General features: G+C 41.3%; 1 long non-coding RNA gene across 1 annotated transcript in view; it reads left to right on the top strand.

Moving 5' to 3' along the window:
• The first annotated feature begins 289 nt into the window (after positions 1-289).
• The window catches only part of LOC141575454 (uncharacterized), a 37,890-nt gene continuing 11,963 nt past the window's right edge, over positions 290-26,216 (top strand). The window contains exons 1-5 of the long non-coding RNA XR_012503048.1: positions 290-383; positions 4,122-4,194; positions 5,567-6,212; positions 9,412-9,483; positions 21,399-22,045. This is a non-coding gene — a long non-coding RNA (uncharacterized LOC141575454). The remainder of the gene's footprint in view (positions 384-4,121; positions 4,195-5,566; positions 6,213-9,411; positions 9,484-21,398; positions 22,046-26,216) is intronic.

Genomic DNA, 26,216 nt, shown 5'->3' with positions numbered 1-26,216 from the left:
GTGCACAGAATGTGAAGGAGGAGGAACTCTGATACTAGGAGGGGCTTGCTCAGCTCCTACTGGCTTCATTGCAACTCAAGTGCTGATTCTTTGAAATGGATACATGAGGGGAGGGGAGGGAAGAGCAAGTGCTTGGTACCAAGGGCCAACCCTGGGAAAAGGCATACCTGTGCTTCGTGCTTGGTCGTCTGAGTGGTTTATAAATGCCCCTTGGGACGTGTGGATTCTCACGACCTCTTCCAACAACATGAGCGCTTTTATCATCTCTGCCATCTCTTCTCTTTTAGATGTCAGGAATCTTGGACCCGTTCTTGGAGCAGAGAATTGAATAACTTTCTCAAGTGCACGTTGACACTCCATATGTTTCTGCCAGTTTCAGCGAGGTACAGTATGTCTCATGAATGTCTTTCGAGCCTGGTATTCTCAACAGAAGTCTCCATGCCAGTATTCTCCATTGTAGCAGAACAACTCTCATCAATGTGTTCGCATCTCACCTCAATTCATGCACCCAGCTATTCTGCCAGCTTCCTACATGTCTCCTATAAAGTCAAATTCTAAAGGACAGGGCAAGTCTGAAAGTACCTCGGAGCCTCACCAGTAAGCTGACGACAGGCAGATCTTCCACTCTCTGCCCTTTCAGTTTCTGGAAACTTACCCGTGAACTTAGGTCTTTGGGCAGCAGCAGTATCTCGAACTTACACAGCTTCCCGAACAAAAGACCTAAGCCAATCTCCACAAAGGGCGGCAGCCCCTCCATCACACTGATCCACCCACAGAATTCTGCCCAGTTACCTTGGATCCACCAGCCACAAGAATCCTGGTGGAACACACCGAGATTCCACCTGGAATCCAACCGGTAACTGCCATCCCCAATGGTTGCTGCATCTTGTCAGTGTTGAAGGAGGGGCTGCATCAGACGAGAGGTTCCAAAGGTAAATGTGATTCTCTCCATTAGCGTTCCATGATCCGTTTTTTCTTCCCTTTATCCTTTTGTACAGATCTGTATACACAGTACAAACGGAGGGAAGTGTGTCCATTTTTAGTTTATGGTTTCACACGTCTTTAAACTTTCTAACAGTTAACATTACACAAAGACCCACTATAAGAATCTTTGTTTGTGTAATATCCATTCACCCAGAATACATATCCGTCTGTTGCTTTTCTGCTGAAATACACACACTCTCAGAAAATGGATCCATTTGTTTCATGGGGGCTGAAATTCCTAGAAGTGAAACCAATCCCAATGTGAACTTTTCTGTCTGTCTCTTTTGCTCTTAGTACAGTTTTGCAGAGCTACTTGTCTTTGTTATAAGTGTATGCAATTTATTTTCTACGTAGGTTTGAATATGCCATTCATTGATCCTGTTGGAAGACCTGTAATACTATATCACGGACTATGACTGCATCTTATTCAAAATCGGCATTTGGGCTAGGTCACGATATGCTCTTTTGAATCAATATTTATGAATATTAATGCACGCATCTGTGTTCTGAATACAAGCGTGTTGAGTACATTTAAGCTGCGATACTGGGTCAATGCAGGCTGAATGATCCTTGACATGACGTTGAGTAATTTATTTTGAATTATCATGTTTCCTTTGGATAGATGTCAGCCAACCGTACACTTTTAGTCTTTATTTGTTTGATTGTTTGTTTGCTTGTTGTTGGTTTTGCAAACAACTTATGCCATGCATCTCTCCGTTTGCTTCAGAGAGTCATGTAAGATGATTTACTTAGTATAGTGTTGAAAATCACCTATGATTTCCTGCTCCCCACTCCCATCTTCAGGATTTTGATTTCCTAATTGCCTTCTTGTTTATTCTTTGCAACTCACTGCTCTTCTTGCATTTCCAAAAATGTCTTTCTTATTTACATTTCTACGTGCTACTTTTCGATTCAGGGTGGAATTCTCAATCTTTCTTTTAGGATAAGTTCCTAACTGCTGAATTCTTTTAGGATTTGCTGGTCTGTGAAATTATCTAGCTCGGCCTTTAATAGGAATAGCAGTCTTGTAGAATAGGCTACCCATAGATTGCAGCTTTTTCTCATTCGGGATATGGCCTATGTCCTGGCACTCCTCCCTGTTCTGCAATATTTCTGCCGAGATATGAGCTGAAACCCCTCTGGAGGTTCTTTTGTGACTAAATTGCTTTCCTGTACATGCATTTTAAATCACTGGGATGATCATGATCTTTGTTGATTTGAATTATACAGCTGCAAGTAGGTGTATTGGGATTCCACCTCCTTTGGACGCTTTGTAGTTCCTGAATTCGTATAGAAGATTCTTTCTTGTCTTTCAGCAAGATTCAGTCTGATTTTTCTACAAATATCTTTTCAGACTTTTTTTGTTAATCTTGCTTTTCCATCTGGGATTCTTACGAATCATACTCTTTCATGCTTTGTCTTACCCCAGGCTTCAACAGCAGTGTTTGCATTGGTTTGCACTTCTTTTTGTATGTCTTCTTCTGATCGAGGGATTTCTGTTCCCCTGTCTTCACAGTCTTTCACGAGTCCGTCTGCATTATCAAGTCTGCTTTGGACTGACTTTAGCCCTGGTATTATCTCATCCTTGAGTTTTCTGATATTATTTGCCTCGTTTTTAGAGTTTCTCTTCCCCTTTCCTGGTATATTGACTTTTGTGATTCTGAGACACTTTTGTACATCATGTTTTCCTCACCTCAGTTTTCAATACTAGCTCTGGTAGCATTTTGCAGTCTAGAGGGTTGAAAGCTTATTTTTTGGGCCTTCAAAGTCTTTGGAACTGAAAATGGTACTTCCTGTTCCTTTTTACTATACTTCTTTAACTCTACTGGTCAAGTAATATCAGGTATCTAATATAGATTTATAGGTCTTTGTTAAGTGAAAATTTTAGACCATTGGGTGTACAAAGTTCCATGATATTTCTGTGAGGACAATTTTCCCAAGGCATTGATGCCATGTCCTGTTCCTGTGTGTGTTGTCTGGTATATCTCTAATTGCTGGTGTTGCCTTTGTTGTGATGAACACACCATATTATTTCAATTAGTAAAACTTCGTTTTATTGCACTTACCTCACAATTCTGAAAGTGCAGAGTACACTTCCTCTTCTGGAAATGAAGCTTAAAGATTTTCAGCTCGGCATTCTGCTTTATGTCATATTGGAGTCTTTCCAAAACAGCAAACTGAGAGTGCACTTGTGCTTTCTATTGCCATGGGAATGTCCGAATGTTACCAGTTTTTCCCAGAGCTTCTCTGTCTACAGAAACACCAGTGGAAACATATGTATGGATGTCAAACATCAGGGCCTGCTGGAATGATCCCGCAGACTGATCTTTGTGTCCTCTGAGCAGTACCATTTCAGTGCCATCCAAAATGTAGCATCTGCATTTGGGAGATAATGCTGAAGGAAATGCTTCAGCTTCTCACGTTGTGGACTTTGACCACTCTTCCTTGATCACTCATCCTTGGGTCATGGGTGCACGAATGCAACCACAAAGCTGTACCGAATTCTCTTCCTCAAACCAATCCGTAATCCCTGTCCAGGTTATGACTGTAGCAAATCCTAAAGCTTTTAATACTGATTTCAAGCCCAAGGGACACTGAATCCCTCAGACCAGATGCACGACATCTCTGATTGAGCCCCACACGTGCTCTATTGGCAAAATGCCAAATTGATCCTGGGCCTGCAAGATGCAATGGATGTGGCCATGGCACATATCGAAAAACTCAACCTCACACGCCAATGTGGTTGCTTTCTTACTGGGGTAACAGGTCGGTTTGCTCTCTTGATAGAACCCACCACAACTCACAACACACTCCAGATCCCTGAGACTCAGCGTGTGCCATTATCTGTAGCTCTATACCTCATTTTCCGCTGCCTCTGCTAGCTCAAATTTGGCAGATCGGATCTTGGTCTCAGAATCAATTGTGGGGATATGTTGTGCTGATTTCTATGAGTTATGTCAGCCAAGCATCTGCTGTGCACTCTTCTAACACTCAGCGCATTACCTACAGTCCCATGTGCGCTGTCCACTTGAGAGTGTGCGTCCAAATAAAACAGAGTTTCACCTTTGCTGCTCCATCAGCAGAGGTCAGATCCTGCACAGATTTCCATTCTCTACTTTGCCTTCTCCTGCTTCCAGGTTTTCTGAGGCTGCATCCTGTCTTTGGAAGTAACACACCACTCTTCGGAATGTGTCCTGTGCCAAGGGCTGGGTGAGTGGAAGTTTACATTGCTGTGTACATGGGAGGGAGTGAGCGCAAGTTGCACTGGTTCTCTGCCAACTGGGCATCGATAAATCAACACTTTCCAGATATAATTCACAGAAATGTGATGTTTGTTTAGCTCTGTTTCCTATAAAGGCATGGTTGGAGGGATTGTCCGAAGACTCCAATTTTGACATTGTGTTGATAACACAGTTGCAGTTTTTAAGAAGGTTAATAGAATTGATTTACATGTTTTGGGATTTATATGAAAGTGAAGTTAGTGTTTGAAACATACTAAATTTACCTAGAAGTCAGACTTGTCAATTTTTGTAACATTATGTCAGCTCCAAGAAAAATATAGACAGATAGAAACTAAAATCACAGTCCAAAATGTTGAAGGAGACATGTCAACCCTTTACTGTTGAAGCCTCCAACACCAACAGGAACAATGAAGAAACTATTGAAACAATGAAATAACTGAGAATCTGGGTTTCCCTTGTGCATGAGTTGCCCTATAGTCCCGATGACACATACTGGCCAATGTTGGCATTTCAAGGGGTAACATTCCTCTCTAGGAAAGTACAAGAAAAACCAAAGAAAATATATACATTTAGGCTTGATTCCAAAAGCACATACAGGCATTTTAGTTATGAGAACCCTGATGCAGCTATGCTAGGCTATTGAAAAGCAGGTGTTCTTCTATCAGTGATGATAACGCTTAATCATCTGATCATGTTCAGTAAAGCAATTTAACACAACCAAGTCTGCACCCGCTATATATCGTGCACCCGGTGCTTGACTGAAGAGAAAGACGGTCCACAAAACCTGTGTCTTTAAATTCTTTCACGACTTTTACAGTTCAGGTCGCTTTCTGACATAATATTTACCTATATTGTCTTGAAAAACTGAGGCCTAGTACATATTCAAGTTCAGTCAAAGATTCCTCTCACTTACCACACTCCCTTCACCCCAGACAAGACATAAAGCCAGCATTTGTTGAATCTAGGGGAAGGTCATCATTTCTTTGTGTGAGCTAAGTATTCAATTCCTAACTATTTTAGTCGAGAGTATTTGACCTTTAAGGAGTTCACTGTTGTTCACAGAGTGTGAAGACGGAGGAACTCTGATTCTAGGAGGGGCTTGCTCTTCTCCTACTGGCTTCATTGCAGCTCAGTTTCTGATCCTTTAAAATGGATGCCTGAGTGGAGGGGAGGGAAGAGCAAGTGCTTGAAAGCAAGGCCCAAACCTGGGAAAAGGCTTACCTGGGCTTGGTGCATTTTGGTCTGAATGGATGTAAATGCCCCCTGGGGCCTGTGGATTCTCATGACCTCTTCCAAGAACATGAGCGCTTTTATCATCTCTGCCATCTCTTCTCTTTTAGACGTCAGGAATCTTGGACCCGTTCTTGGAGCAGAGAATTGAGTAACTTTCTCAAGTGCACGTTGACACTCCGAATGTTTCTGCCAGTATCAGCGAAGCTCAATATGTCTCATGAATGTCTTTCGAGCCTGGTATTCTCTAGAGATGTCTCCATGCCGGTATTCTCCATTGTAGCGGAACAACTCTCATCAATATGTTCGCATCTCTCCTCAATCCGTGCAGCCAGCTTTTCTGCCAGCTTCTCTTCGTGTCTCCCATAAGGTCGACTTCAACATGACTGGGCAAGTTGGAAAGTACCTCGGAGCCTCACCAGTAAGCTGACGACAGGCAGATCTTCCACTCTCTGCCCTTTCAGTTTCTGGAAACTTACCCGTGAACTTAGGTCTTTGGGCAGCAGCAGTATCTCGAACTTACACAGCTTCCCGGACAAAAGACCTAAGCCAATCTCCACAAAGGGCGGCAGCCCCTCCATCACACTGATCCACCCACAGAATTCTGCCCAGTTACCTTGGATCCACCAGCCACAAGAATCCTGGTGGAACACACCGAGATTCCACCTGGAATCCAACCGGTAACTGCCATCCCCAATGGTTGCTGCATCTTGTCAGTGTTGGAGGAGGGGCTGCATCAAACGAGAGGTTCCTAAGGTAAATGTGATTCTATCCACTAGCGTGCCATGGTCCTTTTTTCTTCCCTCTTTCCTTTGGTTCAGATCTGTATATACAGTACAAACGGAGGGAAGTGTGTCCATTTTTAGTTTATGGTTTCACACGTCTTGAAACTTTCTAACAGTTCATAGTGCACAGAGACCCACTAAAGGAAACTCATGTTTGTTTAATATCCATTCTCCCAGAATACATATCCGTCTGTTGCTTTCTGCTGAAACACCCACGCTCTCAGAAAATGGATCCATTTGTTTCATGGGGGCTGAAATTCCTAGAAATGAAACCAATCCCAACGTGCACTTTCGTGTCTGTGTCGTTTGCTCTTAATACAGTTTTGCAGAGCTACTTTTCTTTGTTGTAGGCTTATGCCATTTCTTCTCTACGTAGGGTAGAATATGGCATTCATTCTTGCTGTTGGAAGAATTGTAAGTCTTTATCACGGACTATGACCAAATCTTATTCAAAATCGGCATTTGGGTTAGGTCACGATATGCTCTTTTGAATCAATATTTATGAATATTAATGCACGCGTCTGTGTTCTGAATACAAGTGTGTTGAGTACATTTAAGCCGCGATACTGGGTTGATGCGTGCTGAATTATCCTTGACATCAATTTGAGTATTTTGTTTTGAATACTCATGGTTTCTTTGGTATATGTCAGCCAACCGTACCCTTTTGGTGTCTGTTTGTTTGTTTGATTGTTTGTTTGTTTGCTTGTTGTTGGTTGTGCAAACACATTAGGACATGCATCACTCCGTTTGCTTCAATCAGAGAGTCATATAAGTGAATCACTTAAGATAGTGCTTAGAATCACCTATGATTTCCTGCTACCCTCTCCCATCTTATGGCTTGGATGCCCTCCTTGCCTGCTTCTTGTTTCTTGTTTGCAACTCACGCTCTTCTTGCATTTCCAATAATGGTTTTTCTTATTTCTGTTTCATCTTGCTACTTTCCTATTCAGGGTAGAATTCTCAATCTTTCTTTTAGGATAAGTTTCGAACTGCTGAATTCTTTTAGGCTTTGCTGGTCTGTGAATATCCCTAGCTCTGCCGTTATTATAAATGGCAGTCATGTGGCATAGGCTACCCATGATCACAGCTTTTTCTCATTCAGGATATGGCCTATGTCCTTGCACTCCTCCCTGTTCTGCAGTATTTCTGCCGAGATATGAGCTGAAACCCCTCTGCAGGTTCTGTTGTGACTAAATTGTTTTCCTCTACATGCATTTTAAATCACTGGGATGATCATGATCTTTGTTGATTTGAATTATACAGCTGCAAGTAGGTCTATTGGGATTCCACCTACTTTGGACACTGTGTACTGCCTGAATTCGTATAGATGATACTTTCTTAGCTTTCAGCATGTTTCTTTGTGATTTTTCTTCAAATAGCTTTTCAGAATTTTTTATTTTATCTCTTGCTTTTCCATTTGGGACTCTTATGAATCCTATTCTTTCATGCTTTGTCTTACCCCAAGATTCAACAGCGATGTTTACGTTGGTTTGCACTTGCTTTTCTATGTCTTCTTCTGATCGAGGGATTTGTGTTCACCTGTCTTCACGGTCATTCACGAGTCCCTCTGCATTATCTAGTCTGCTTAGGACTGACTTTAGCCCAGTTATTATCTCATCCATTGAGTTTCCTGATATTATTTGTTCTTCTTTATAGTTTCTCTTCCCCTTTTCTGGTATTCTGCCTTTTGTGATTCTGAGACACTTTTGTTCTACAGTGGTTTCCTCACCTCCGATTTCAATGCTTGCTCTGGTAGCATTTTTCCGTCTAGTTGCTAAAAGCTTATTGTGTGGGCCTTCAATCTCTTTGGAACTTAAATGGTACTTCCTGTTTCTTTTACTATACTTCTTTTCCTCTGAGGGTCAAGTACTATCAGGTATCTAATATAGATTTATAAGGCTTGGTTAAGTGAAAACTTTAGACTCTTTGGTGTATGCAATTCCATGATATTTCTGTGAGGACAACTTTCCCTAGACATTGATGCCATGTCCTGTTCCTGCGTGTATTGTCTGTTATATCTCTAATTGCTGGTGTTGCATTTGTTGTGATGAAACCACCATACTATTTGAATTAGTATAACCTCACTTTTATTATGCTAATCTCACAATTCTGAAAGTGCACAGGGCCCTTCTCCTATTGGAAATGAAGCTTCTAAAGGTTTTCAGCTCTGCATTTTTCTGTATGTCATTTTGGACTGTTTCCAACACAGCCAACAGACAGTGCGCTTGTACTTTCTTTTGCCATGGGAATATCCCAATGTTACCAGTTCTTCTCAGAGCTTCTCTGTCTACAGAAACACCAGTGGAAACATATGTATGGATGTCATACTTCAGGGCCTGCTGGAATGATCCCGCAGACCGACCTATGTGTCCTCGGTGCATTACCATGTCAATGCCATCCAAAATGCAGCGTCTGCATTTGGGAGATAATGCTGAAGGAAATGCTTCAACTTCTCAAGCTGTGGACTTTGACCACTCTTCCTTGTTCTCTCATCCTTGTGTCATGTGTTCACAAAGGCAACCACAGAGCTGTTCTGCATCCTCTGCCTCAAAGCAGACCATAATTCCAGTCCAGGTTACGAATGTAGCATATCCAAAACTTTTAATACTGATTTCAAACCTGATGCACCCTGGAACGCTCAGACAAGGTGCATGATATCTCTGATTTAGCCCCACATGTGCTCTGCTGGCAAAATGCCAAACTGGTCCCTGGTACTGCAGATGCAGTGGATGTGGCCATAGGACATATCGATAAACTCAACCACACACGCCAGTGTGGTTGCTTTCTCACTGAGGTCACAGTTCTGTTTGCTCTCTTTATAAGACTCAACATATCTTACAACGCACTCTAGATCCCTGAGATCTGCGTGTGCCATCATCCGTAGCCCTATCCCTCTTTTTCCGCTGCCTCTGCTAGCTCAAATTTGGCAGCTTGGATCTTAGTCTCAGATTAAATTGTTGGGATATTTTCTGTGGTTTCTTTTAGTTCTGTCAGCCAAGCATCTGCTGTGCACTCTTCTAACACTCAGCACATCAACTTCAATCCCATGTGTGCTCCCCGCTTGAGAGTGTGCATCCAAGTTAGACCGAGTTTCACCTTTGATGCTCCATTACCAGAGGTCAGATCCTGCACTGGTTTCCATTCTCTACTTTGTCTTCTTCTACTTCCAGATATTCTGAGGCCTCGTCCTGTCTTTGGAATAACAGACCACTCTTCGGCATGTTTCCTGTGCCAAGGGCTGGGTGAGTGGATGTATACATTGCTATGTACATGGGAGGGAGGGAGCACAGGTTACACTGGTTCTCTGCCAACTGAGCATTGATAAATCAACACTTTCCAGATATAATTCACAGAAATATGAAGATTGTTTTGATTTATTTTCTATACAGCCATGGTGGGAGGGTTTGCCGTAGACTCCAGTTTTGACATTGTGTTGATAACTCAGTTGCAGTTTTTAAGAAGGTTAACAGAATTGATTTACATTTTTTGGTATTTATACGAAAATGAATTTAGTTTTTGAAACATACTAAATCCACCGAAATGCCAGCCTTGCCAATTTTGTAACATTATGTCACCTCTAAGAAAAATACATACAGTTAGAAAGTAAAATCGCTGTCCAATATTTTGAAGGGAATATGTCAACTCTTTACTGTTGAATCCTCCAACACCAACATGAACCATGAAACACCTATTGGAACCATGAAATAACCGAGAACCTGGGTTTCCATTGTGCATGTTGTTCCCTATACTCACAATGACACATACTGGCCAATGTTGGCATTTCAAGGTGTAACATTTCTCTTTAGGAACATACAAGAAAAACCAAACAAAATATATACATTTATGCTTGATTCCAAAAGCACGTAGAGGAATTTTTCTATGAGAAACCTGATGCAGCGATGCTAGGCAATTGTGAACTAGGTGTTCTCCTATCATTGATGAGAATGCTTAATCATCCTAACATATTGGGTAAAGCAATTTCACACAACCAAGTGTGCACCCCCATGATACCGTGCACCCGAGGCTTGACTGAAGGGAAAGTCGCTCCACATAACCAGTATCTTTAATGTCTTTCATGACTTTTAGAGTTAAGTTCACTATCTGACTTATAATATTTGACAATACTATCTTGAAAAACTGAGGCCTAATACATATTCAAGTTCAGTCAAAGATTCCCCTCACTTACCACACTCCCTTCACCCCAAAGAAGACATAATCCCAGCATTTGCTGAATCCAGGGGAAGGTCATCATTTCTTTGTGTGAGCTGAGTATTCAATTCCTATCTATTATAGTCGAGAGATTTTGACCTTTAAGGAGTTCACAGTTGTTCACAGAGTGTGAAGTTGGGGAAACTCTTATTCTTGGAGGGGATTTCTCTTCTCCTACTGGCTTCATTTCACTTCAGGTGCTGATCTTTAAAATGGATGCATGAGTGGAGTGGAGGGTAGAGCAGGGTCTTGATAGCTAGGGCGATAATGGGAAAAGCCTTACCTGGTCTTGGTGCACTTTGGTCTGAATTGTTTGTAAATGCCCAATTGGACGTGTGGATTCTAACGACCTCTTCCGAGAACACGAGCGCTTTTTTCATCTCTGCCATCTCTTCTCTTTTAGACGTCAGGAATCTTGGACCTGTTCTTGGAGCAGGGAATTGAGTAACTTTCTCTAGTGCACATTGAAACTCCGTATATTTCTACCAGCATCACCGATGTCCAGTAGGCCTCATGAAAGACTTTCGAGCCTGCTATTCTCTAGAGATGTCTCCATGCCAGTATTCTCCATTGTAGCAGAACAACTCTCATCCATATGTTCGCATCTCTGCTCAAACTGTGCAGCCAGCTTTTATGCCAGGTTCTCTTCTTGTCTCCCATAAAGTCGACTTCAACAGGACTGGGCAAATCTGAATGTACCTCGGAGCTTCACCAGTAAGCTGATGACAGGCAGATATTCCAGTGTCTGCCCTTTCAGATTTTGGAAACTTACCCATGAACTCAGGTCATTGGGTAGCAGCAGTAACTCGAACTTACACAGATTCCTCAGCAAAAGACAAAAGCCAATTTCCACAGAGGGCGACAGCCCTTCCATCACACTGATCCACCCTCAGAATTCTGCCCAGTTACCTTGGATGCACCAGCCACAACAAGCCTCGCGGTACACACCAACATTCCTTCTGGAATTCCATCCGGTAACAGCCATCCCCAATGTTTGCTGCATTTTCTCAACGTTGGGGTAGGAGCTGCATTATACTAGAGGTTCCTTAGTTAAATGTGATTCAATCCACTAGCGTCCCATGGTCCTTTTATCTTCCCTCTTTCCTTTGTTCCAGATCTGAATACACTGTAGAAACGGATGGAAGTGTGTCCATTTTTAGTTTATGGTTTCTCACGTCTTGAAATTTTCTAACACTTCGCAGTACACAGAGAGCCACTAAAGGAAACTCATGTTTGTGTAATATCCATTCACCCAGAATACATATCCGTCTGTTGCTTTCTGCTGAAACACCCACACTCTCAGAATAAGGATCCATTTGTTTCATGGGGGTGAAATTCCTAGAAGTGAATCCAATCCCTATGTGCTGATTCCTGTCTGTCTCTTTTGCTCTTAGTATAGTTTTGCAGAGCTGCTTGTCTTTGCTATAGTCTTATGCCGTTTCTTCACTACATCTGGTAGAATATGGCATTCGTACATCCTGTTGGAAGACTTGTAAGTCTATATCACGTTGTATGACCGAATATTTTTCAAAACCGTCATTTGGTTTGGGTCACGATATGCACTTATGAATCAATATTTATGAATATTAATGCACGCATCTGTTTTCTGAATACAAGTGTGTTGAGTACATGCTAGCCTCCATACTGGGTTGATGCGTGCTGAATGATCCTTGACATTACTTTGAGTATTTTGTATTGAATAAACATGTTTCTTTTTTATATGTCATCCAAGTTTAACCTTTTGGTGTTTGTTTGTTTGTTTGATTGTTTGTTTGTTTTGCAAACACATTAGGCCATGCATCTCTCCTTTTGCTTCAGACAGTCATATAAGCTGATTCACTTAAGATAGTGCTTAAAATCACCTATGATTTCCTGCTACCCACTCCCATCTTTAGGATTTTGAAGTCCTCCTTGCCTTCTTCTTGTTTCTTCTTTGCAACTCATGCTCTTCTTGCATTTCCAATAATGGTTTTCTTATTTCCATTTCATCTTGCTACTTTTCTCTTCAGGGAAGGATTCTCAACTTGTGTTTTAGGATCAGTTTCAAACTGCTGAATTCTTTTAAGATTTGCCGGTCAGTGAAATTCCCCAGCTCTTCCATTCTTAGAAATGGCGGTCATTTGGCATTGGCTACCCTAGATTGCAGCTTTTTCTCATTCAGGGTATGGTCTATGTCCTGACACTCCTCCCTGTCCTGCAATATTTCTGCAGAGATATGAGCTGAAACCCCTCTGGAGGTTCTGTTGTGACTAAGTTGTTTTCCTCGAGGTGCATTTTAGATCCCTGGGATGATCATGAACTTTGTTTATTTGAATTCTACAGCTGCTTGTAGGTCTATTGGGATTCCACCTCTTTGGACCCTGTGTACTCCTGAAATCGTATAGATGATTCTTTCTTGGATTTCAGAAAGTTTCACTCTGATTTTTCTAAAAATAATTTTTCAGACTTTTTTTTTTTTATCTCTTGCATTCCCATCTGGGACTCTTTTGAACCATAAACTTTCATGCTTTTTCTTACCCCGGGATTCAACAGCAATGTTTGCATTGGTTTACACTTGCTTTTCTATGTCTTCCTCTGATCGGGGGATTTCAGTTCCCCTGTTTACACAATAATTCAAGAGTCCCTCTGCATTATCTAGTCTGCTTAGGACTGACTTTAGCCCTGTTATTATCACATCCATTGAGTTTACTGATAGTATTTGTCTTGTCTTTAGAGTTTCTCTTCACCTTTTCTGGCATTCTGTCTTATGTGATTCTGAGACACTGTTGTTACTCAGTGTTTTCCTCACCTCCGTTTTGAATACTTGCTCTGGTTGCATTTTGCATTCTAGTTGTTTGGAAGCTTATTTTTTGGGCCTTCAATCACTTTGGAACTGAAAATGGTACTTCCTGTTTCTTTTCCTATGCTTCTTTATCTCTACTTTTCAAGTACTATCAGGTATCTATTTTAGACTTATAGGGCTTTGTTAAGTGAATATTATAGACTCTTGTGTGTACACAATTCCATGATATTTCTGTGAGGACAATTTTTCCTAGACATTGATGCCAAGTCCTGTTCCTGTGTGTGTTGTCTGGTATATCTCTAATTGCTGGTGTTTCCTTTGTTGTGATGAACACACTATAATATTTCGATTATTATATCCTCAGTTTTATTACGCTTATCTCAGAATTCTGGTAGTGCACAGGATACTTCCTCTTGTGGAAATGAAGCTTCTAAAGATTTTCAGCTCTGCATTTTGCTGTATGTCATTTTGGAGTGTTTCCAAAACAGGAAACTGACAGTGAGCTTGTGCTTTCTATTGCCATGGGAATGTCCCAATATTACCAGTTCTTCCCAGATCTTCTCTGTCTACAGAAACAACAGTGGAAACATATCTATGGATGTCATACAACATGGCCTGCTGAAATGATCCCACAGACTGACGTATGTGTTCTCGGTGCAGTAACATTTCAGTGCCATCGAAAATGTAGCATCTGCATTTGGGAAAATGCTCAATGAAATTCTTCATCTTCTCACCCTGTGGACTTTGACCACTCTTCCTTGTTCTCTCATCTTTGTGTCATGTGTGCACGAAGGGAAGAACTGAGCTGTTCTGCATCCTCTGCCTCAAACCAAACCGTAATCCCACTCCAGGTTATGAATGTAGCAGATCCTAATGCTTTTAATTCTGATTTCAAACCCGAGGCCCCCTGGATCCCTCTGGCCTGATGCACAGTATCTCTGATTGAGCCCCACATGTGCTCTCTTGGCAAATTCCAAATTGGTCCCTCGTCCTGCAGATGCAGTGGATGTTGCCATGGGACATATCGATAAACTCAAACTCGCACGCTAGTGTGGTTGCTTTCTCACTGGGGTCACAGGTCAGTTTGCTCTCTTGATAGGACCCACCACAACCCACAACGCAATCCAGATCCCTGAGACTCAGTGTGTGACATCATCCGTAGCCTTATCCCTCATTTTCTGCTGCCTCTGCTAGCTCAAATTTGGCAGCTCGGGTCTTGGTCTCAGAATCAATTGTGGGATATTTTGTGCTGATTTCTTTGAGTCCTGTCAGCCAAGCATCTGCTGTGCACTCTTCTAACACTCCACGCATCACCCTCAATCCCATGTGTGCTGTCTGCTAGAGAGTGTGCATCCAAGTAAAGCAGAGTTTCACCTTTGCTGCTCCTTTACCGGAGGTCAGATCCTGTAGTGGTTTCCATTCTCTACACTGCCTTCTCCTCCTTCCAGGTTTCTGAGGCCTCATCCTGTCTTTGGAATTAACAGACCACTCTTCTGCAAGTGTCCTTTGCCAAGGGTTTGTTGAGTGGATGTTTACATTGCTGTGTACATAGGAGCGAGTGAGCACATGTTACACTTGTTCTCTGCCAACTGGGCAGTGATAAATCAACACTTTCCAGATATAATTCACAGAAATATGATATTTACTTAGCTCTATTTTCTATACAGCCATGGTGGGAGGGTTTGTCCAAATACACCAGTTTTGACATTGTGTTGATAACTCAGTTGCAGTCTTTAAAAAGGTTAGAAGAATTGATTTACATGTTTGGAATTTATATGAATATGAAGTTAGTTTTCAAAACATACTAAATCTGCCTAGAAACCAGACTTGTCAATTTTTGTTACATTTTGTCAGCTCTAAGGAAAAAAGACAGATAGAATGTAAAATAGCAGTCCAAAATATTGAAGGGGCATGTCATCCCTTTAATGTTGAATCTTCCAACACTGACAGAAATAATGAAATGACTATTGAACCAAGAAATAACCCCCAACCTGGGATTCCTTTGTGCATGTGGTGCCCTTTCTTCCCAATGGCACATACTGGCCAATGTTTTCATTTCAAGGGGTATCATTCTTCTTGAGGAAAACACAAGAAAAACCAAACAAAATATGTACAATTGGGCTTCATTTCAAAAGTACCTAGAGGCATTATATCTATGAGATTCCTGCTGTAGCTATGCCAGGCTATTGAGAACCAGTTGTTCTTCTATCAGTGATGACAAAGATTAATCGTCTGATTATGTTGGGTAATGCAATTTAACATAACATTGTCTGCATCCCATGATATAGTGCACCCGGAGCTTGGCTGAAAGGAAAAGACGGTACACATAAATTTTGTCCTTTAATGTTCTTGGCGACTTTTACAGTTCAGTTCACTAACTGACATAATATTTACCTATACTGTCTGGAAAACCTGAGGCATAATACCTATTCAAGTTCAGTCAAAGATTCCCCTCACTTACCACACTCCCTTCACCCCAAAAAGACATAACCAGAGCATTTGCTGAATCTAGGGGAAGGTCATCATTTCTTTGAGTTAGCTAAATATTCAAATCCTAGCTATTTTAGATGAGAGTAGTTGACCTTTGAGAATTTCACTGTTGTTCACAGAGTGTGAAGTTGTAGGAACTCTGATTCTAGGAGGGGCTTGCTCTTCTCATACGGGTTCATTTCAGCTCAGGTGCTGATCCTTTAAAATGGATTACTGAGTGGAGGGGAGGGTAGAGCAACTGCTTGATAACTAGGCCCATACCTGGGAAAATTCTTACCTGGGCTTGGTGCATTTTGGCCTGAATGGTTTGTAAATGCCCCTTGGGACATGGGGATTCTCACAAATTATTCCACCAACATGAGCGATTTTATCATCTCTGCCATCTCTTCTCTTTAGACGTCAGGAATCTTTTATCCATTCCTGGAGCAGAGAACTAAGTAACTTCCTCAAGTGCATGTTGATCCTCCATAAGTTCTGCCAGTATCAACGAGGCTCAGTATGTCTCATGAATGTCTTTTGAGCCTGGTATTCTCTACAGAAGTATCCATGCCTGTGTCCTTCATTGTAGCAGAACAACTCTCATCAATGTGTTCACATCTCTCCTCAATCCGTGCAGCCAGCTTTTCTGCATGCTTCTCTTGGTGTCTCCCATAAAGTCGAATTCTACAGGACTGGGCAAGTCTGAAAGTTCCTTGGAACCTAACCAGTATGCTGATGACTGGCAGATGTTCCACTGTCAGCCCTTTCAGTTTCTGGAAACTGACCCGTGAACTCAGGCCTTTGGGCAGCAGCAGTATCTTGAACTTACCCAGCTTCCCGAACTAAAGACCTAAGACAACCTCCACAGAGGGCGGCAGCCCCTACATCACTCTGATCCACCCACAGAATTCTGCCCAGTTACCTTGGGCCCACCAGCCACAACAAGCTGCACGGTACACACCAACATTCCACCTGGATTCCAACAGGTACCTGCCATCCCCAATGGTTGCTGCAACTTGTCAGTGTTTGGGAGGGGCTGCATCAGACGAGAGGTTCCTAAGGTAAATGTGAATCTCTCCAGTAGCATCCCATGGTCCTTTTTTCTTCCTTCTTTCCTTTTGTTGTCATCCCTATACACAGTACAAATGGATGGAAGTGTGTCCATTTGTAGTTTATGGTTTCACACGTCTTTAAACTTTCTAACTGTTAACAGTACAAAAATACCCACTAAAGGAATCTTATGTTTTTGTAATATCCATTCACCCAGAATACATATTCATCTGTTGCTTTTCTGCTGAAACTCCCACACTCTCAGAACATGTATCCATTTGTTTCATGGGGGCTGAAATTCCTAGCAATGAAACAATCCCAATGTGCACTTTACTGTCTGACTCTTTTGCTCTTAGTACAGTTCTGCAGAGCTATTTTCCTTTGTTTTATGCTTATGCCATTTCTTCTGTATGTAGGGTAGTATATGCCATTCATTCATCATGTTGAAAGACTTCTAAATCTATACCATGGACTAGGAATCCACTTTAATCAAAATATAGATTTGGGTTAGGTCACAATGTGCTATTATGAATAAAAATTTATAAATATTAATGCACTCATCTGTTTTCTGAATACAAGTCTTTTGAGTACATTCATGCCACAACACTTGTTCGATGCGTACTGAATGATCCTTGACATTACTTTGAGTATTTTGATTTGATTTATCATGGTTCCTTTGGATAGATGTCTGCCAACCGTACTCTTTTGATGTTTGTTTCCTTGTTTGATTGTTTGTTTGCTTGTTCTTTGTTTTGCAAACTCATTAGGCCATGCATGTCTCCGTTTGCTTCAAATAGAGTCATATATGCTGATTAACTTAGTATAGTGCTGAAAATCACCTATGTTTTCCTGCTTCTCTCTCCCATCTTTAGGATTTTGATGTCCTCCTTGCCTTCTTCTTGTTTATTCTTTGAAATTCATTGCTCTAATTGCATTTCCAATAATGATATTCTTATATCCAATTCATCTTGCTACTTTTCTCTTCTGTTTAGAATTCTCATTCCTTATTTTAATATAAGTTTTGAACTGCTGTAGTCTTTTAAGTTTTGCTGGTCTGTGAAATTCTCTAGCTCTGCAGTTATTAGAAATGGTAGTCTTGTGGCATAGGCTACCCTAGATTGCAGTTTTTACTCATTCAGGATTTGGTCTAAGTCCTGGCACTCCTTCCTGTCCTGCAATATTTCTGTCCAGATATCAGCTAAAACCCATCTGGAATTTCTGTTGTGATTAAGTTGCTTTCCTCTAGGTGCATTTTAAATCAGTGGGTTGATCATGAACTTTGTTGATTTGAATTATACAGCTGCTTGTAGGTGTATTGGGATTCCACCTCCTTTGGATGCTTTTTAAAACGTGAATCTTATAGATGAATGTTTCTTGGCTTTCAGCAAGGTTCTGTCTAATTTTTCTACAAATAAGTTTTGAGACTTTTTTTTTTTAACACTTGTTTTTACATCTGGGACTCTCATGAATCCTACTCTTTCATGTTTGGCTTACCACGGGATTCACCATCAATGTTTGCATTTGTTTTCACTTGCATCTCTTTGTCATTCTCTGATTGAGGGATTTCAGTTTCCCTGTCTTCACAGTCATTCAGGAGTCCCTATGCAGTATCTAGTCTGTTTAGGACTGAGTTTAGCCCTGGTTCTATATCATCAATTGAGTTTTCTGATATTATTTGGCTAGTTTTGAGAGTTTCTCTTCCCCTTTTCTGGTATTTTGCCTTTTGTGATTCTGAGACACTGTTTTTCTTCAGTGTTTTCCTCACCTCAGTTTCCAACACCTACTCTGGTGGCGTTTTGCAGTCTAGTTCTCTGAAAGCTTATTTTTTGGGCCTTCAATCTCTTTGAAACTGAAAATTGTACTTCCTGTTTCTTTTACTCTACTTCTTTATCTCTATTGGACAGGTACTCTCAGGTATCAAATGTAGACTTATTGGGCTTTATTAAGTGAAATGTTTAGACACTTCTATGTACAAAACCATGATAATTCTGTGAGAACAATTTTTTATAGACTTTGATGCCATGTCCTTTTGCTGTGTGTGTTGTCTGGTATATCTCTAATTGCTGGTGTTGCCTTTGATGTTTTGAACACCACTTATTTTTTTCCATCAGTATAACCTCAGTTTTATTATGCTTAAATCAAAGTTCTGAAAGTGTACGGGTCACTTCCTCTTGTGGAAACGAGGCTTCTAAAGGTTTTCAGCTTTGCAGGCTGCTCTATGTCATTTTGGAGTGTTTCCAAAACAGCATAACGACAGTGTGCTTATGCTTTATATTGCCATGGGAATGTCCCAATATTACTAGTTCTTCCCAGAGCTTCTCTGTCTACAGAAACACATTGGAAAGATATCTAAGGATGTCATGCATCAGGGTCTGCTGTAATGATCCCACAGCCCCACCTATGTGTCCTCAGTGCCGTATCATGTCAGTGACTTCTAAAATGTAGCATCTGCATTTGGGAGATAATGAGGAAGGAAATGCTTCATCTTCTCATGCTGTAGGCTTTGATCAGTCTTCTTTGTTCTCTCATCCTTGTGGCAAGGGACCATGAAGGCAACGTCAGGGCTGTTTCACCTCCTCTGCCTCAAACCAAACCATAATCCCAGTGCAGTCTATCAATGTAGCAGATCTTAAAGCTTTTGATACTTATTTCAAACCCCAGACCCCCTGGATCACTCAGACCAGATGCATGATATTTCTGATTGAGCCCCACACGTGCTCTATTGGCAATATGCCAAATTGGTCCCTGGTCCTGCAGCTGCAGTGGATGTGGCCATGGGACATTTTGATAAACTAAACCTCGTGCGCCAGTCTGGTTGCATTCTCATTGGTGTCACAGGTCAGTTTGCTCTCTTGATAGGACCCAACAAAATCCACAGTGCACTCCAGATCCCTGAGACTCAGCGTGTGCCATCATCCATAGCCCTATCCCTCATATTCTGCAGCCTCTGCCAGCTCAAATTTGGCAGCTCAGGTCTTGGTCTCAGAATCAATTCTGGGAACATTTTGTGCTGATTTATTTGAGTTCTGTCAGCTAAGCATCTGCTGTGCACTCTTCTAACACTCAGCACATCACTTTCAATCCCATGTATCCTGTCCACTTGAGAGTGTGCATCCAAGGAAAACAGAATTTCACCTTTGCTGCTCCATTACCAGAGGTCAGGTCCTGCACTGATTTCCATTCTCTACTTTGCCTTCTCCTCCTTCCAGGTTTTCTGAGGCCTCAATCTGTCTTTGGAAGTAAGAGACCAAGCTTTGGCTTGTGTCCTGAGCCAAGGGCTTTGTGAGTGGATGTTTACCTTGCTGTGTACATGGGAGCGAACGAGCGTAGTTTGCACTGGTACCCTGCCAACTGGGCATCGATAAATCAAAATTTTCCAGAGATAACTCACAGAAATGTGATCCTTGTTTAGCTCTTTTTTCTATGCAGACATGGTGGGAGGGTATGTCCGAAGACTCCAATTTTGACATTGTGTTGATAACTCAGTGGCAGTCTTTCAAAGGTTAATAGAATTGATTTACATATTTTGGGATTTATGTGAAAATGAAGTTAGTTTTTGAAACATACAAAATCTACCTTGAAGCCAGACTTGTGAAATTCTTGTAACATTTTGTCATCCCTAAGGAAAAAATATACAGATAGAATGTAAAATAGCAGTCCAAAATGATTAAGGGGACATGTCAACTCTTTACTGTTGATGCCTCCAACACTAGGAGGAAACATGAAATAACTATTGAAAAAATGAAATAACCCCAAACCTGGGTTTCCCTGTTGCATGTGGTGCCCTTTCCTCCCAATGACACATACTGCCCAAAGTTGGCATTTCAAGGGGTAACATTCCTCTCTAGTAAAACACAAGACAAACCAAACAAAATATATACATGCATGCTTGGTTCCAAAAGAACCTAGAGGCATTATAGCTATGAGAAAACTGTTGCAGCTTTGCTAGGCTATTGGGAACTAGGTGTTCTTCTATCAGTGGTGAGAATGCTTAATTGTCCGATCATGTTGGGTAAAGCAATTATCAAAACCAAGTCTGCACCCCCATGATATAGTGCTTGACTGATGGGAAAAAACCGTTCACATAACGTCTGTCCTTTAATGTCTATGGCGAATTTTACAGTTCAGTTCACTAAATGACTTATAATATTTACCTATACGGTCTTGAAAATCTGAGGCCTAATACATTTCAAGTTCAGTCAAAGATTCCCCTCACTTACCACACTCCATCACCCCAAAGAAGACATAACCCAAGCATTTGCTGAATGTAGGGGAAGGTCATCATTCCTTCCTGTGAGCTAATTATTCAATTCCTACCTATTTTAGTCGAGAGTATTTGACCTTTGAGGAGTTCACTGTTGTGCACAGAGTGTGAATGTAGAGGAACTCTGATTCTGGGAGGGGCTTGCTCTTCTCCTACTGGCTTCATTGCAGCTCATGTGGTGATCCTTTGAAATGGATGCCTGAGTGGAGGGGAGGGAAGAGAAAGTGCTTCATAGCTAGGCCCAACCCTGGGAAAAGGCTTACCTGGGCTTGGTGCATTGTGGTCTGAATGGTTTGTAAATTCCCCTTGGGACATGTGGATTCTCACGACTTATTCCACCAACATGAGCGATTTTACCATCTCTGCCTTCTCTTCTCTTTTAGACGTCAGGAATCTTGGACCCGTTCTTGGAGCAGAGAATTGAGTACCTTCCTCAAGTGCACGTAAGTGTTCCACAGGTTTCTGCCATTATCAGCGAGGCTCAATATATCTCGTGATTGTCTTTCTTGCCTGGGATTCTCTGCAGAAGTCTCCATGCCAGTATTCTCCATTGTAGGAGAACAACCATCATCAATGTGTTCGCATCTCTCTTCAATCCGTGCAGCCAAATTTTCTGCCAGCTTCTCTTCATGTCTCCCATAAAGTCGACTTCTACAGGACTGGGCATGTCTAAAAGTACCTCGGAGCCTCACCAGTAAGCTGATGACAGGCAGATCTTCCACTGTCTGACTTTTCAATTTCTAGAAACTGACCCATGATCTCAGGCCACTGGGCAGCAACAGTATCTCGAACTTACAATGCTTCCTAAACAATAGACTTAAGCCAAGCTCCACAGAGTGTGGCAACCCCACCATGACACTGATCCACCTACCGAGCTCTGCCAAGTTACCTTGGATCCACCAGCTCATAACAAGCCTCATAGAACAAACCAACATTCCACCTGGAATCTAACCAGTAACTGTCATCCTCAATTGTTGCTGCATTTTTACAGTGTTGGTGAAGGGGCTGCATCAGACGACAGGTACTTAAGGTAAAAGTGATTCTCTCCATTAGCGTCCCATGATCCTTTTTTTCCTACCCTCTTTCCTTTAGTTCAGTTCTCTAAACACAGTACAAATGGAGGGAAGGGTGTCCATGATAAGTTTATGGTTTCATCCATCTTAAAACTTTCTAACAGTTAACAGTTCAAAAAGACCTACTAAAGGAAACATATGTTTGTGTAATATCCATTCACCCATAATATATATCCGTCTGTTGATTTTCTGCTGAAAGACCCACAGTCTCAGAACATGGATCCATTTATTTCATGGGGGCTGAATATCCAAGAAATGAAACCATTCCCAAAGTACATTTCACTGTCTGTCTGTCTTACTCTTAGAACAGTTTTGTAGAGCTGATTTTCTTTGTTATAGACGTATGCCATTTAATCTCTTCATAGTGTGGAATATGCCATTCATTCTTCATCTTGGAAGACTTTTAAGAATATATCACGGAGTATGAATCCATTATATTCAAAATAGGCATTTGGGTTAGGTCACTATGTGCTCTTATGAATCAATATTTATGAATATTAATGCACGCATCTGTTTTCTGAATACGGGTATGTTGAGTACATGCACGCACTGATACTGGGTCGATGCGTGCTGAATGATACTTGATATCACTTTGCATATTTTCTTTTGAATTATCACGGTTCCTGTGGATATTATCAGCCAACCATACTCTTTTGGTGTTTGTTTGTTTGTTTGATTGCTTGTTCTTAGATTTGCAAACACATTCTGCCTTGCATCTCTCTGTTTGCTTTAAACAGAGAGTCATATAAGATGATTCACTTATTATAGGGCTGAAAATCCCCTATGTTTTCCTGCTTCCCTCTCCCATCTTTAGGGTTTTGATATCCTCCTTGCCTTCTTCTTGTTAATTGTCTGCAACTCATGGCTCTTCTTGCATTTCCAATGATGGTTTTCTTATTTCCATTTCGTCTAGCTTCTTTTCTATTCAGGGTAGTATTCTGAATCTTTCTTTTAGGAAAAGTTTCAAACTGCCGAATTCTTTAAAGTTTCCAGGTATCTGAAATTCTCTAGCTCTGCCATTATTAGAAATGGCCGTCTTGTTGCATAAGCTACCCTAGATTGCAGCTGTTTCTCATTCACGATTTCATCTAAGTCCTGGCACTCCTTCTTATCCTGCAATATTTCTCCCGAGATATAAGCGGAAACCCCTCTGGAGGTTCTGTTGTGACTTAGTTGCTTCCTTCTAGGTGCATTGGTAATCACTGTGTTGATCATGAACTTTGTTGATTTGAATGATAATACAGCTGCTTGTAGGTCTATTGGGATTCCACATAATTTGGATGCTGTTTGCTTACTTTTTTTGTATAGATGATTGCTTCTTCATTTTCAGCAATTTTCTGTCTGATTTTTTTCCAAATATCTTTTCAGACTGAATAATCTTTTCTTGCTTTTAACTCTGGAACTCTTATGAATCCTATTCTTTCATGCTTTGTCTTAACCCAGGATTCAACAGCAATATTTGCGTTGGTTTTCCTTTGCTTTTCTATGTCATTTTCTGATCGAGGGATTTCAGTTCCCCTGTGTTCACAGTCATTCACGAGTCCCTCTGTATTATCTAGTCTGCTTAGGACTGACTTTAGCCCTGCTATTATCTCATCCATTGAGTTTGCTGATTTTATTTTGCTCGTCTTTAGAGGGTCTCTTCCCCTTTTCTGGAATTCTGACTTTTGTGATTCTGAGACACTGTTGTTCTTCAGTGTTTCTATCACCTCCATTTTAAATAAATGTCTGATAGTGTTTCACAGTCTAGTTGTTTGAAAGCTTTTTTTTGAGCCTTCAACCTCTTTGGAACTAAAAATGTTACTTCCTGTTTCTTTTACTATACTTCTTTATCTCTACTGGTCAGTTAATTTCAAGTATCTAATGTAGACTTGTAGGGTTTTTTAAGTGAAAGTTTAAGTCTCTTGTGTGTACAAAGTTCCATGATATTTGTGTGAGGACAATTTTTCCTACACATTGATGCCATGTCATTTTCCTATGTGTGTTGTCTTGTATATATCTAAATGCTGGTGATGCCTTTGCTGTGATGAACACAGCATACCCTTTTCGTTTCGTATAACCTCAATTTACTACGCTTATGTCACTGTACTGAAAGTTCACAGGAGTGTTTCTCTTGTGGAAATGAAGCATGTAAGGCTTTTCAGCTCTGCAAGCTGTTGAATGTCATTTTGGAGTGTTTCAAAAACAGCATCATGACTGTGAGCTTGTCCTTTCTATTTCTATGGGAATGTACCAATGTTATGAGTTCGTTCCAGAGCTTCTCTGTCTACAGAAAAACCTGTGGAAACATATCTAAAGATGTCATGCATCAGGACCTGCAGTCATTATCACAGTGCCCCAGCTAGGTATCATCCCTGAAGTACACTGTCAGTACCATTCAAAATGTAGCATTAACATTTGGTAGATAATGGTGAATGAAATGCTTCATCTTCTCACGTTGTGAACCTAGACCACTGTTCTTTGTTCTCTCATCCTTGTGGCTTTGGACCATGAAGGCAACCACAGTGCTGTCCCGCATCCTTTGCCTCATAACAAACCGTAATCCCAGTCCAGTCTATCAATGTAGCAGATCCTGAGGCTTTGGAAACTGATTTCTACACCAAGGCCCCCTGGATCCCTCAGACCTGATGCTTGATGTCTCTAATTAGACACCACACATGCTCTATTGGCAAAATTCCAAATTGGACCCTGGGCCTGCAGATGCAGTGGATGTGGCCATGGGACCTTTCGAGAAATTCAACCTCATGCACCTGGTTTGTTGCTTTTTCATTGAGGTCCCAGGTCTGTTTCCTCTCTGGATAAGGCCAACCACAATCCACAACACACTCCAGTTCCCTGATACTCAGCGTGTGCCATCACCCATAGCCCTATCCCTCATTGTTCGTAGCCAAACCGAGCCCAAATTTGGCAGCACTGATGTTGGTCTCAGAATCAATTGTGGGGATATTTTGTGCTGATTTCTTTGAGTTCTGTCAGCCAAGCATCTGCTGTGCACTCTACTAACACTCAGCGCATCTCTTTCAATCCCATGCATCCTGTCTGCTTGAGAGTGTGGGTCCAACTACAACAGGGTTTCACCTTTGCTGCTCCATCAGCAGAGGTCAGGTCCTGCACTGATTTCCATTCTCTACAAAGCCTTTTTCTCTTTCCAGGTTTTCTGAGGCCTCATTCTGTCTTTGGAAGTAAGAGACCACTCTTTGTCAAGTGTCCTGGACCACGGGGTGTGTGAGTGGATGTTTATCTTGCTGTGTACATGGGAGCGAGTGGGCGTTGTTTGCACAGGTACTCTGCCAATTGGCTATGAATAAATCAACACTTTCCATATATAACACACAGAAATGTGATTCTTGTTTATCTCTTTTTCTATAAAGCCATGGTGGGAGGGATTCTCCAAAGAATCCAGTTTTGACATTGTGTTGATACCTCAGTTGCGGTCTTTCAAAATGTTAATAGAATTGATGTACAAATTGGGGATTTATATGAAAATGAAGTTAGTTTTTGAAACATACTAAATCTACCTACAAGCCAGACTTGTCAAATTCAGGTAACATTTTGTCAACTCTAAGGGAAACATAGACAGATAGAATGTAAAATAGCAGTCCAAAATGATGAAGGTGTCATGTCAACTGTTTACTGTTGATGTCAGCAATACAAACAGGAACAATGAAATAAATATTGGAACCATGAAATAACCCCAACCCAGTGTTTCCATTTTGCATGTGGTGCCCTTTCTCCCAGTGACTCATACTGGCCCATGTTGTCATTTCAATGGGTAACATTTCTCTCTAGGAAGACACAAGGCAACCCAAACCACTTATTTAAATATAGGCTTAGTTCCAAAACACCTAGAGGCATTATAGCTATGAGAAAACTGCTGCAGCTTTGCTAGACTATTGAGAAACAGGTTCTCTTTTATCAACGATGAGAAAGGTAAATCATCTGATCGTGTTGGGTAAAGCAATTTAAGCCAACTAAGTGGGCACCCCCTGATATACTGCACCCGGGACTTGAACGAAGGGAAAAGATGGTCCACATAACTTCTGTCCTTATATGTATATGGCGACTTTTACACTTCTGTTCACTAACTGACTTATAATACTTACCTATACTGTCTTGAAAAGCTGAGGA

Source organism: Camelus bactrianus, chromosome 3 (genome assembly GCF_048773025.1).
Source record: "Camelus bactrianus isolate YW-2024 breed Bactrian camel chromosome 3, ASM4877302v1, whole genome shotgun sequence".
NCBI classification, from domain to species: Eukaryota; Metazoa; Chordata; class Mammalia; order Artiodactyla; family Camelidae; genus Camelus; species Camelus bactrianus.
This window is presented reverse-complemented; position numbering and strand designations above follow the sequence as displayed.